This window comes from Cucumis melo, chromosome 6, assembly GCF_025177605.1.
Source record: "Cucumis melo cultivar AY chromosome 6, USDA_Cmelo_AY_1.0, whole genome shotgun sequence".
NCBI classification, from domain to species: Eukaryota; Viridiplantae; Streptophyta; class Magnoliopsida; order Cucurbitales; family Cucurbitaceae; genus Cucumis; species Cucumis melo.
Window position 1 is genome coordinate 11,275,580 of NC_066862.1, and position 13,372 is coordinate 11,288,951.

The 13,372-nt window shown below is 35.7% G+C and overlaps 1 long non-coding RNA gene across 2 annotated transcripts; it reads right to left on the bottom strand.

The window, feature by feature from the left end:
- Positions 1–185: 185 nt before the first annotated feature.
- Positions 186–5,811, bottom strand: LOC107991466 (uncharacterized). Of its 2 annotated transcripts, none has more exons than XR_001763493.2 (4): positions 5,481–5,811; positions 5,307–5,382; positions 1,670–1,829; positions 186–334 (listed from the first exon to the last, which is right to left on the bottom strand). It is a non-coding gene; the product is annotated as an uncharacterized LOC107991466 (long non-coding RNA). The 2 variants fall into 2 exon arrangements; XR_001763492.2 differs by having other exon boundaries at positions 192–334; positions 1,191–1,829.
- Positions 5,812–13,372: the final 7,561 nt, after the last annotated feature.

The following is a 13,372-nucleotide window of genomic DNA, read 5'->3' on the forward strand; positions in this document are numbered from 1 at the left end:
CTCCCAATGAAGTCATTAAGAATAGTTTTTTTCTTTTTTTTTTTTTTACAATTATTATTTTTATTTTTATTTTTTTATTGTCATTTGAGCAATTTTTTTTTTCAACTATGTGATATAAAATTCAATATAATATTATCAAACAAAACATTATATATTAAATAACTTAAATTGAAAATTGAAAACTGGTGTCTATAAAATTATAATGTATTTCGTAACAAAAATTATAAAAAGGTTTATATAATGGTTTACAATGTGCTTTTGAATTAATAAATACAGAAAAAGACGTCATCTCCAAAACCCATCTTCGGACATCATCTTCGAACAACTCCTTTGCCTACAATCTCATCAAGTAAAATACATTGTTACAAACTTCAAATAAACAAAAATTTTAACCAAAATATTTCATATAACCATATTCAACATTCCAAAATAAGTTAAAGTTAAGCAAAACTATTCACCGTTGAACAAAATGTTAAGCAAACACCCTTCACCCTTTAACAGAAAAAGTCAAGCAAAAAATGTACAACCCGCCCCATCAATACAACTAGTAAAGCAAACCCACCCCTTGAACCAACCCCTCAACGCGCTTGAATAGACTTATATCAAACAATTAAACAACACACCCCTCAACAAAGTATATTAATCATACAAGTCATCCCTTAATGTACCTCTCAAAACAAAAAATTAAGAAAAGATAACTCACCTCTCAACACATCCTAGTAAGCAAAGTTCACACACCCCTCAACACACCGATGTTTAGAAAATTTACCCACTCCTAAACAACAATAAATCAAGAAAAGAGAAGTCACACCTCAACAAATCCTAGTAAGCAAGGTTCATCCACCCTTCAACATAACAATGTTAAGAAAATTTGTCCACCCCTAAACAACAACAACAAATTAAGAAAAGATAACTCACCCCTCAACACATCCTAGTAAGCAAAGTTCACTCACACTTCAACACAACAATGTTATTGAAAAATTCGCCCACCCCTGAACACATGATTGTTAAGAAAATTCACTCACCCCTCAACACAACATATTAAGCAAAATCATTCACCTAACTAAAGGCTACCATAATTGCAGGATAACTAAAACCAATCCTTATAACAATAATATTTTGAAATAAAGCTACCATAACATAACTATTTAGTAAAGTATTGATCAATTAGAAATTTGAAAAATACGTACCTAAAGTTTAGGGTCCTCTTTGTGCTCATGCCATTTCTTCAATCATTTTTTTCAATTTTTTTATTGTTTGGCATGCATCTCTAACATTCTTCTTTATTCTTCTATTTCTTTGGCATCTGCCATACGTCTTTGCGCTTCTTCAAGTTCTTTAATCTTTTATTGTAATATCTTAAAGTTGGCTTTTAGTTCCCTCACCTCCCTATCATGCATTTTTTAGAATGCTAAACTTGATGAACAATGCCTTTTTGACTTGGATTTGGGGCCCCAACCAAGACTTTTTGAATAACTAGGTCGTCTATCCAAAACTATCTCCAATATTTCGTCTCCTAGTTATAGTTAATAACCTTCTGGACTTGGTGTCGATAGTAATTCTACCATTTGATTCAGCACACAAATAGTTAAGCTATGCTCTCAAAACAATTAGAAAATAAACCACATTGCTTAATGTGCATCCTCAATTGCCTTATTCACAAACTGACCACTCTTATTGGAGTGCATTTCTTTGAATAGGTCCACACGTCCCACTGGTTCACCTCATTGTTCACTGAGCTCCATTTGTCTCTACAGGAATGACTCCAACCCGCTACTATGTTGGAAATGTTGTTTTTCTCTATTCTGCTTGTCAGTCTTTGATTGCTCCTACATTAAGAAACAACAAAAATAATAAATTAAGTAAATTAGTTATAAAAAATGATTTATTAAAGGAAGTAAATCACCTAAAATCTTTCACTTAGAAGATGGTCCCACAAAAAATTCCAATCTCTTAAACAATTCTTCAATTTAATAGGTGGTCTGGCACGTGCTCGCTTACGATTGCTACATTTCTTAAAATGTTTGTACAAGTCTACTCTATATTCTTTAAACAAGGTTCACATTTGACGTTCGATAAATTTATTAAGTATTGGATGGGAGAAATTGTCACACCCCGTTCTAAATTTTCCCTTCTAACCTAGATCGTGGTGTGATACTCCTTAAATTCATTCCTTTCATATGTAGGATTAGTAAAACCTTTTTCAAGAAATTAAAAAAAAATTCGGCAGAGTCTCCCTTGAAAAACGGATTAACCACACCTGAAAAATAGAAGAAAGACACACTTTTATGCTTTTCAAAAACTCAATATCATCGAGTGTGTCTCACCACACACTCATCCAGACAATTCCAGAATCTTGTTCATAATTTATATTCAACTACGAACTAGTTACAGAAGAATTACAATCCAATAAAAGACCTCTCAAACTCAAATTCTCATCGTGACTCTCGCTTCTTCTAATCACCCAATAATACAATACTACACATAAATATGTACATACAACAAGAATGAGAAACTACAATCAATGACAGAAAAGCACAACCAATGCTTGGTCCTTGATCGTTACTTGGAGGGGAGAAAACATTGAAAACGTGATTTGAAACTCAGTGAGTGGCAATATTGTTTATTTTTCTTAAAAACTTATAAAACATATATTTAACGATTTAGTTATAAAATCAACACCGAAATGATAATTTAAACATTAGAATCATATATTATCATAAACCATAAGTAACGCCAACAAACCTGTATCCAAACCAACCATGGCAAGGCATCTAAATATATGGCCAAAGATAGCTCGCACATGACTAAAAAAATCATGCGGCCAAAACTAGCTCACACATATTTAGTACCCGCCACGATAACAACCTCCATCCAATCCGATCCAACCAACCCAACCCAACCATGATAGTATACTAAGCATACGGCCCAAGGATAGCTCACATGTGCTCCATATCCACAAAGAAACACGCGACCAAACGGAGCTCACACATACTTAGCACCTACCACGTTAACAACATACCGCTCCTATGTGCACGTAGTGCCACCCACCATGGGTTAAGCTAGGCTCGAAGCCATATCACAATTCTCCATCCATGTCCTCACCTAGGCTCAGGTTCTCGGATCTCCGATCACGGCCTCTTTCAGCCCCAGAATCCCCTGAAAATCGTGGGTGGCGCTACGGAAACACATTCACGTAGCCTTTAGGGTAACCACCAACATTTATAATATCACATATTACATGTTTAATAACCAAACATGGTCAAGAACACATTTCATAAAGCCATTTTAAATCCTTAGCGACTAAAACATGTTTTAAGCATAACCTTTCATTCAAAATATCCATGTTAATAATAGAACAAGTATTCTTAAATCAGTTGCCGTATAAATTGTGATTAATAGGTTTGAGTTCAAACATGCTTTCTGAATATAAGAGTTCATAGAAAACAGAAAGATGTATTTGAAAACATTTCTAGCACGTGGTTCATAAAGTAATTATATTCGAAGTTCTCACAATCGGGTCATATTATAGAACATATATAGATTTATAAGAAAATACTTGAAAATAAGCCACTCACTATCAATTACTCGATCCTCCAGAATTTTATGCTTTCCCCACTTCAGTTTAGCTTCAAACAACGATTAAGGTTTATCAATTAACTTCACAAAGCAAAACGACACAACAATCTTCAATGTACTTCATAAAGCCAACTCAAACTATTTTATATTCCAAAGACTCCAATTTCTTTCTTCCAAGACTTAAATTGAATTATCCCTTCATGCTTTAATCTATTCTAAATATTCCAACTTTGGACTCTTAGCATCACATTAATCTCTTAACGACACAAGCACCCAAACATGAGAGAACCCACTAAAATTTATCTAAAACTATATCAAAATCACCTCGACAACACATTTCTCAAAATTTTCCAGATTCGCAACATAATCTTCAAATGATCATAACTCTTTCAATACTTAACCAAAATGAGTTTTCTGTATGTCAAAATTTTGATGTCTTCTATAATTTACAAGAAGGAAGAAAAATACGATTCTCAATGGGTTGCTACAGAATTGACCCGAAATAGAGAGTGTTCAAAAATGTAGTCTTCTGCTATCCCCTAACTTGTTTATGAAATTAGGCTTACTTCAAATCATATTTAGCTCACAATTCCTTCATAAAAGTTGTAGTGCATTGAATAAGCTTTCCAACCATACCAAATAGAGATCTTAACTCCATTTCTACACTTCTAACTACTCAACACAACAGCGTCTTCGTAGATTCATGCACAAAACCTGAAATCTGCCTTCTCTTTCTATTTTCGACCTTTAACCTTCAACTATAGGAAAAAATCCAATGAAATTATTCCATACACTCTTATGTCCAATAATCATACCTTAGAGGTTTAAATCCATTAACAATCTCAACAACAATCTAACGGGTCAATAACTTAGAAACCTACCCCACTCACCTAAAATAACCTCAACCGTGTTGACCAAGGCTTCCAAGTTCTAAATTTAACTTTTCCCTAAATGCTTTAGTCTAGGCTAAACATTCCACTCTTGAACCTTAAACTTCACATTGGACTCTTAATAAGATAAGGATCCAAACTTAGTGTATACTTAATGGGTCTTGTATATTAACTTTCTCTTAGTTGCAATATCAATAATGTGAGGGATTTAGATCATTTAACAAACTCAACGTCAAAGTAGCAAGTCAATATCTTAAGAAATTTCCCACACTTGTCCTAAATAATCTTAAGTGCGGTGAACAATGCTTCATAGTTCTCTAAAGTCCCCACTTTTCCAATAAAAAATTATGGGTAAAATCAAGTCCGCGCTAATACGAAGTGGTATTTAAGAACTATGAGAGAACATACTAATTTATCTACAACCTTATCAAATACTTGTCAAAATCGCTTTGATAACATGTTAACACCTTTCTAAATTCGAATCTAGGATCTAAAACTATTATGTGTTCGAAACTTATATACCCAACACCCAAAAAAATCTCTAAAGTTAGAAGAAAGTTCCTTCTTGACCTCAAATGTTTAACTTTGGGACTCGAGTCTTATGAGTAATCTAATATAAATGCTTAGATTCAATGGGTATGCAAGAACTCAAAGAAAACTCACTTAAATTACTCCAAAACTTGTCAAGAACCAATTAAAGTACTCTTAACTTCCATGGGCAACATCCTAACCACCTACTAAGCTCAAAATGAAGTATCCGACATCATGGTTTAATCAATATCGTTACTAAAATTTGATAGGTACTCAAGACCCGCTCTATAAAGTATAGAATCTTACCCAAGTTGTACCAGAACGCCCAAATTTGAGCTTACGAACTGCTGGACAGTGGTTTGAACTCCTTTAAAATCCAAATCTAGCATTAAAATGTAATGGGTATCGTGAAAACCAAGTTGAAACTTAATGGATAACTGAAATTTATCAAGAAATCCATTTAAAATAAAGAAGATGTACCCAAAAACTTAGATCCAACGATACGGAGTTGAAAAGAACAAAATTAGCAATGATTCAACTTGTCGAATGACAACGAACGATGGATAGGTACTGCACAGCTCAGTTACAAAGAAACACAACGAGGACACTCGAATAGATTGTGTCGATTCGAACTAACCGCTTCAAAACACCGTGGTTCAAGGCGCGCGGCGTGGGTGGTTGTTCCGGCGGTTAGAGAGGTGCAACGATAGTGGCGTTGTGTCGGCGTGGAGAAGCAAATGAAGGATGGGGCAGCGGAAGAGATTTCGAAAAGGAAGGGGGATGTCGTCGGTCTCTCTCTCTTTCTAGAAGGATAAAGAAGACGAAGAAGAAGGAGGAGGAGGAGAAGAAGAAGAAAAAAAAATCTCCTCTTTTTCTTTTCTCTCTCTCTTTTTTTTTTTTATAAAAGCTTAATAATAATAAGGGAATGACAAAAATGCCCATCTCTTCAAACTTAAACTTCCTTTTTACCCTCCTTCGTTCTTTTCAACACCTATACAAAACAATTTAAGTTTTGAAACTCCATAAATGTAGTTCTAAAATTTCCTTATCACATGAATAAATCTTAAGGAGATATTAAATAAATAGATAAAGTAGAAGAGAACGAAATGGGGCTTACAGAAATCGAGCGCTAAAAACTACTACAAAATAAAGAACTAATGGATTGGATTTTATATGTGTGGTTTAGGGTGTAAAAGACCAAAAACTCATAAATAAACTTACCAACAAATTTCCCTTAGCCATCTCGATGTATTCTAGTGGAACACCTACATTTATACAGCACTAGACTGAAAAATCTCTAACCGCCACACCAATAGTGTTACTGAATCGAATAGTATGTGGAGAAATTGGGTTCTCTGCCCCTAGTGTGACGGATATTGGAATTTTTCCATGTTTGTTGATGTATTTGTCCAATCCATTGTTCCACCTAGTGCTCACATGTTCTACGAGTGGATGAAGAGTAACCATCAGAGAAGAAGTATTAGTATCAACTCATGGAACTTATGAAAATCACTTGAAATGTCACCCAACTCATGGAACTAACCTGAAGTGTCACCTACAAAGGATCCCGTGTAAAGGTATATACCCAGCTGATGAAGCCCATGGTCTAAAAAGTTGCGTCTTAAGTATTTGCCTTGTATTTCTACCAAGCTATGTTACAGAATGAATAAAAGTTGCTAAGTTGTTGGATCTTTTCAGGCTTGAAGTGTTTTGTTTATACCAAGTAACATGTTTAAAGAATAAAGTTTACGTTTAAGGTTCAGGCATTTTAGCACTTCATTTAGGAGTGTTAGAACTACCCAAGTCGCGTTCGCACCTGGGACCATTTCAGGTAGAGGCGTGACACATCTCATGTCAGGAGCACCTTCTTTCAATGCAAACAAACACTTTAATCTCGATATCAATGGGAAATGATATAATATCTTATGTTGAATTTTTTTTATCTTTGTCATTGTTAACTTTGTACCGAGACTCACCATAAACTAGACATCTTTGCAAATCTCCAAATTCCTTCCAATACAATACACAATTGTATTTGCACGTATGAATGGACTTATAACCTAGACCTAAGTCACACAAATTTCACATAGCTTCAAGAAAGGAAGTAGGTATGGTAGTGCCTGATGGAAGCACTGGTTTTAACAGTTCTAGTAACATGCCAAACGATTTGTTACTCTAGCCATTGAGAACTTTGATATCTTCTTCTTATCCATTAGTTTGTTATATAAGTTGATATTCATTAAATCCTTAAATAATTTTCTCGTATCTCCTTCTTGACCATTAGAGGGCATAAATTCTCAATCCATTCTTCAATTGCTTCTTCAGTTTCAATTGGAACTTGCACTACAAGAGACGGGGGTACTCCCGACGCACAAAAACATCAGCTAAAATGAAAAATACGTCAGGAGAACCGAGTCGAGAGAGGTATTTTCAATGTCGTGTTGGTACGACGTCGGGAATACCTCTCCTGACGCTGTGACATGTGTCGGCCATAGTGGCGTTGGGAGTTCCTCTCCCAACGGACCTTATGCCGACGCAAAGCGCGACGTCGGTAATGCCTCGTCCGATGTTTTTTCCTGACGTCTGTTGTGCGTCGAGACACCCTTCCTCGACGTATCTTATGCATCTTAGTCCCAACGTTTCATTGTGTCGGGAATCCCTTTATGTATATATATTATTAATTTTTAAAAAAAATATTTAATTTCTAATTTTTTCCTAAAATATTTTGCTCAAACATTCACAATGACATTCAAATTGCTCAAATATTTTTTCCGATGTTTTGGATTAAATTAAAACAAATTCAATATAAATGAATAAATTAAGAAATACAAACACAAATTAAAAAAAGATTTAAAATTAATAATACGAATAAGTTCACAAAATATTAGTAAATTTAATACAAAAAATATAGTTCTCAAAATATAAAAAAACGCAAACATAACAAAAAGTCTTCCAACGAGGAGCGTACATGTCATTCTACACCTTCGATCCTAAAATGATATAAAAGTAACCAAGTTTAGTACATATATTCATATGTTCACTGTATACTATCGTTGCAAAAACTTAAGAATAATAGAGACATTTATACGTACCGCAAAACTAGGGATCATGTGGTGGTCCCTGTTGTGCACGAGTGAAGTCTTCTATCAGCTTTTGCATTCGTTCCACTTGTGAAGCTAACGCTTCGTGATTTCTATCTTGCACTTCAATCCGTTCCAAAGCTTCATTAAGTTTAGCTTGTAATTCAATCTCTTTTTGTGTGGACTGCGAACAAGATGTCGACGAACTGCTCGCACTCGTCATCCTGCGGGCCTTTGGCTTAGGTCCCCAACCAAGGCCTTTTGAGTAGCCTGGTCGTCTACCCAACACCTGATCGCATATTCATCCTCAGAGAGTGGCAGACTACCCTCTGGGTAAGCTGGAATTGGAGTTCCAACATTTGATTATGCAACAAATTTAAAAACTATGTTAGCTAACGCGTAAAAATATATAATGAAAGAGGATAATTAATAAGGGCACAACTTATGTGTGCATCCTCTGCGGCCTGCGACACGAACGTCCCAGCTCGAGCGTGTGTTTCTCGAAACAACTCTACATGATCGACTGACTCTCCTTTTCTCTCAGCGAGCTCGTACTATTGTTGTAGAAACGACTTGGACCCGCTACTATGATTGTAAGGCTGCTTCTGTCTAGCAGCCTTGTTCGCTTGTGATTGCTCCTACATGAAAAAATTTATATTATTTATTTATTATACATATTAAAACTTGTTATCATAATTAATCATGACAAATACTTAAAATGCACGACTCATATAGTGGTCGCAGAGGAAGTGTCAATCCTCATGATGTCCAACAAATGTGTTTAGTGGGTTGGCACGAGCCTCCTCCGGGTCGCTATACTTTTTGAAATGTTTGTGACAGTCGGCCTGAAACTCTTTAAAGGTCGTGAGCATCTGATGTTTAACAAACCTATTCATTGCTTGATCATTGAAATCAAGCACAAACAATCGCTACACATTACAAACTTAACACATTAGATTGGTTAAATTTAGATATGTTTCAAATGAAATCATAAATGTGTAGTGCACTTAATTACCTAGAGGTCACCCTTGACGACCTCAATGTATTCTCTCCCAACGTCCGCCCACTTAAGGCAGCGGACAAAAAATGTCTTTTGCATGCACACGCTATCGCCTGGCTGAAGCGAACAGTGTGTGGAAAAATAGTCTTCTCCGCTCCAAGGGCGATCGTCATCAGAATGTGCTCATTTATTGCAATATGGCACTCTAACTCCAAGAGTCGAGACTGTGCACGTCTCCTCGGAGTCGGAGTTGCAGGTTGTTAAGAAGAAGACCCTACTCAATAAATCGATAATAACATATAATGTTAGAAAAAAACATGAAATAATCATAAGTTAAAATGAAGGAAATTCTTAGACTCACCCGTATTGTCGCCCACAGACGACGACCCTCCCGCAATGTTATCTAAATCGTTCTCAAACTCGAGGAACATAGCGTCCGTCTCCATAAAATTATTACGTGGATATGACGATGACATAATAGCTGTGGACATAGAAAATAAACATTCAATAAGCAAATACGAACACATACCTAGAATCAAAATATATAAACTACATAAATATAGCGGTACGTGGTTTGTCACTATAATTCGTCCTTGCTTGCATGTAACAAGTGTTCATCCACATCGTCGATGAAGTCGTCAGTGACATGACGCACAACCGATCTTTCAACGATTGTGGGATCAATGTCAGTTCTGCATAGAGTATCATCCTCGATGTGGTCATCCACTTAATGGCTTACAACAATTTCTAGTACATTAATATGGTCATTCTGAACATCCTCCACTTCTAGCACGTCTCATATACGCTTATTTTGGACGACTTACACAACTTTCCAATTGCTACCATTTTTTGGGTCATCTACGTAAAGAACTTGATGTGCTTGAGTTGCAAGAATTACAATCACACCGCAAAAAAGATTGGTGGCAACTCCCTTTTTTGTTTTTAAAATTAAACTCTTTTTAAGGACGTCGGCCGCTCCGCGTCGTCTTCGGTACGTGGCGACAGTAACCAATAGAATCAATTTTGTATTAAGTATTTTGTAGAAACAAGTCAAAACAACTGTAGAAGAAAAACAAACTATGATAAATAACCAAACAAAATTTCACTAGTAATAGTAGTTGAGATGCTCTACATTTAAAGATTTATAATACCGAGCTCCTATGTTCTTATGCTCAGTCATTCAAAGATTAGCAGTTTCATGATTCTCCCTCCAATAAGTCAAGAGTCATCCTAAGGGCTTTCTCATTCTCATCCTAAACAAAGTGCTTAATGCTCGATGGTGATGATCCAATCTCAAATGAGATAATCGCTTCAACTTCAAATGCTAACAAGAACGGGGTTTCTTCAGTTGAAGTTCGAGGAGTCGTTCGATAAGCCTAGAGGACTTTTGGTAGCTCCTCTAGCCATGAATTTTTTAAACCCTCGAGCTTGGTCTTCATGTTTTGTTTGATAATTCTGTTGATAGCCATAATTGATCGTTGGCTTGCAGATGCATCGGAGAGAAGAAATAATGCTTGATGTTTGGCTCGTCATAAAACTTTCGAATACCGCATTGTCAAATTTTCATCCATTATGTGTAGATAGGACATGAGGAACATAAAATCTATACACCAGGCTCTTCTAAACAAAGTCGGTGATCTTTCTCTCTGTTATTGTTGCTAGCGCCCCATTTAGTAAAGTAGTCAACTGCAACCACGACAAACTTGTTCTACCCTTTTCCATGCGATAAGGTTTCTATAAGGTCATTTCTCATTGCAAAAACGGCCATGGACTCATAATCCCTATGATCGGCCCAATAGGTTGCTTTAAACTATAGCAAATCGTTAGCATTGATAACACGATATAACATACCTCGTGGCATCGTATAGTATGGTCGGCTAAAAATATCTTTGATGGATTAGTTTTCTGCGAAAGAGATTGCTCACCTGAGTGATTTTCACATATGCCTTCATGGATCTCCCTCAGAATAAAATTAGCTTCACCAGGTGTCAGGCATTTAAGCATTTTAAGGGCGAAACTTCTCTTGTACAACCATCCACCGTACATGACATATTGGATAGCTTTAACTTTAATCTTCTTGCTTCTGCTTTATATGTTTGAAGTTCCCCTTTGACAATAGAGTTTATAAATTGATATATCCACATGCGCTCGAGGGTCTTAGATGATTCTCTGAGCTTCATTGTTGTTGCCCCCATAGTACTCGGGACTTCTAGGATCTCTACTTATACAGTTCGACTCAACTCCGTCTCGTAAGTCGTCACTAGTCATGCCAACGAATCTACATTGACATTTTGTGTCCTCATAATCTGTTGATTTTCATGTTTAGCAAATAAACTTAGCAACTTCTTGACTTAGGTTGGATGCTCATGGTGATGACAAGTCCACTAAGAAAAAAAATGTGATTTTGCATAATTCCACTAACTCATTAGTGGGATAAGTGGAAGTTCACTATATGATGATACCAAGCCTATAAAGAGTTAATGGAATGTGAGGTGTTGGTCTTTGGTGAGTTTACAAATGCAATAATTGCATGGCTTTTGCCTATTTAAAGGTCCAATTTCAAATGTTGAAAGACTTTTGGCCATTTCCTTTTATTCACTTTACATAAATTCTTACCAAAGTTTTAATTTAAAAGCTTTACAATCCTTAAAATTTTCCATCTCTCTCTCTCTGAAATCTTTCACCCATCGAGTTTCACAATCCGATTCTACGTTTAGAGAATAGTGGGTCAACACTAGTGGTGGTCCAACTTCGTGAACAGAGAGAAGTCAAGTGATTCAAAAGCTACGAAGGTAATTTCTTGTAAAAACCCTAATTCATGTAGTTTAAGGTTATACATGTTAACTAGGTGCAATTAGGGTAAAATCTCAATTCTATTTTCACTGCGCATGTTTAAAATTCCACCAAACATAACCCTGACATCAAAATAGAAACTTCAATCCAATTAATCACAACCAAAACTTGAAATAACCGCAAAATTTATCCCAACCAAACATCAAAGCATAGAAAGATTCACAAAATGGAGAGTAAAAGAGACATTTCAATACCAGAAGAGATTATCATGTTGGAATTTGTGTCCTAAAACTCATACTTTGTTATTTGATTCAATAAAATTTATTATTGAATGCTATAATCTTAAGACCAATAAGTTTAAGGTCTCGAGGCTATTTACTAGTTTGTCATATATACTTAAACTTTATGTAAAGACATAAACATGGATTAAGTTCAAGTTAATAGCCCAAATGGTCTATAGTGTATTAATAAGGTTGGGCGCTTTATTCTGGATAAACACTATAGATGTGGCCCACTCCGTAGTTAATACAAACGATGTAATCCTGAATCGTTCATGTAGAGACATAGGAGTGGGGGCATCCTACGTAAATGGTTTGCATAAGACAAGAACCACGAAGTAGTCACTTTTAGTTATAACACCGTAAACTATAAACTGACTATTTCAATTATGATGACCTTCTGTTCATTCGGTAGTATCCTTAGATCTGCATAGGTGAGGGCAGCTCAACAGTGCTGACCCAATAAGCCTCCCATTTCAGGGGTAAAACCGAGTGGATAGCTAGGCACATATGGTGCAAGATGGAATTCACTTCTACCCACTTCTGGGATAGTAGATAGGTTGTTCCCTTAAGAACTAAATCCAAGTCTTGAACAATGGGTCCCACCTTCTCAATTGGCCCGAGAAGGATTCTGGTTTACAGGTTGGACCTTAAACTTATTGTTCAATAGTGGATCAGTGGGTCTTAAGGAGTAAGATGTAATCTCGGGGGTAAAATGGTATTTTGACCCAGCCAAGATTACGAACAACCTGTGAAGGATCAACTTATCCATTATGGTTATATCAGGTGGACAGAAATATATCTATAGTGAGGGGAGTGCAACTAAGAGTCTTTAGTGGAATGACTCTTTAGTTAACAAATGTTGATTAACTTTGGTCTAAAAGAGTTTAGCTAGTTAATCTCGAATATAGGTCCATTAGGTTCCCCTACTAGCTCATATGAATTCAACTAAGAACAAGTATGTTGAAATAATTCGAATTGTTCGAATAAAGATAAGAGAGAGAAACCGACAAATATATAAGATATAAGTTGGTAGAAATAAACTTTAAGTTTTGTGTTTAAATATGATTTAAATAAATATGAATATAGAATCATATTTAAAAGCTTGAAAAGTTTAGAAAAACTGTCAAAAAGTCAACATGTTGATTTTGAACTTTGACCAGATTTATATTCAAATATGATTTGAATTTTAGAAAAATGAATACGGATTCATACTCGGGA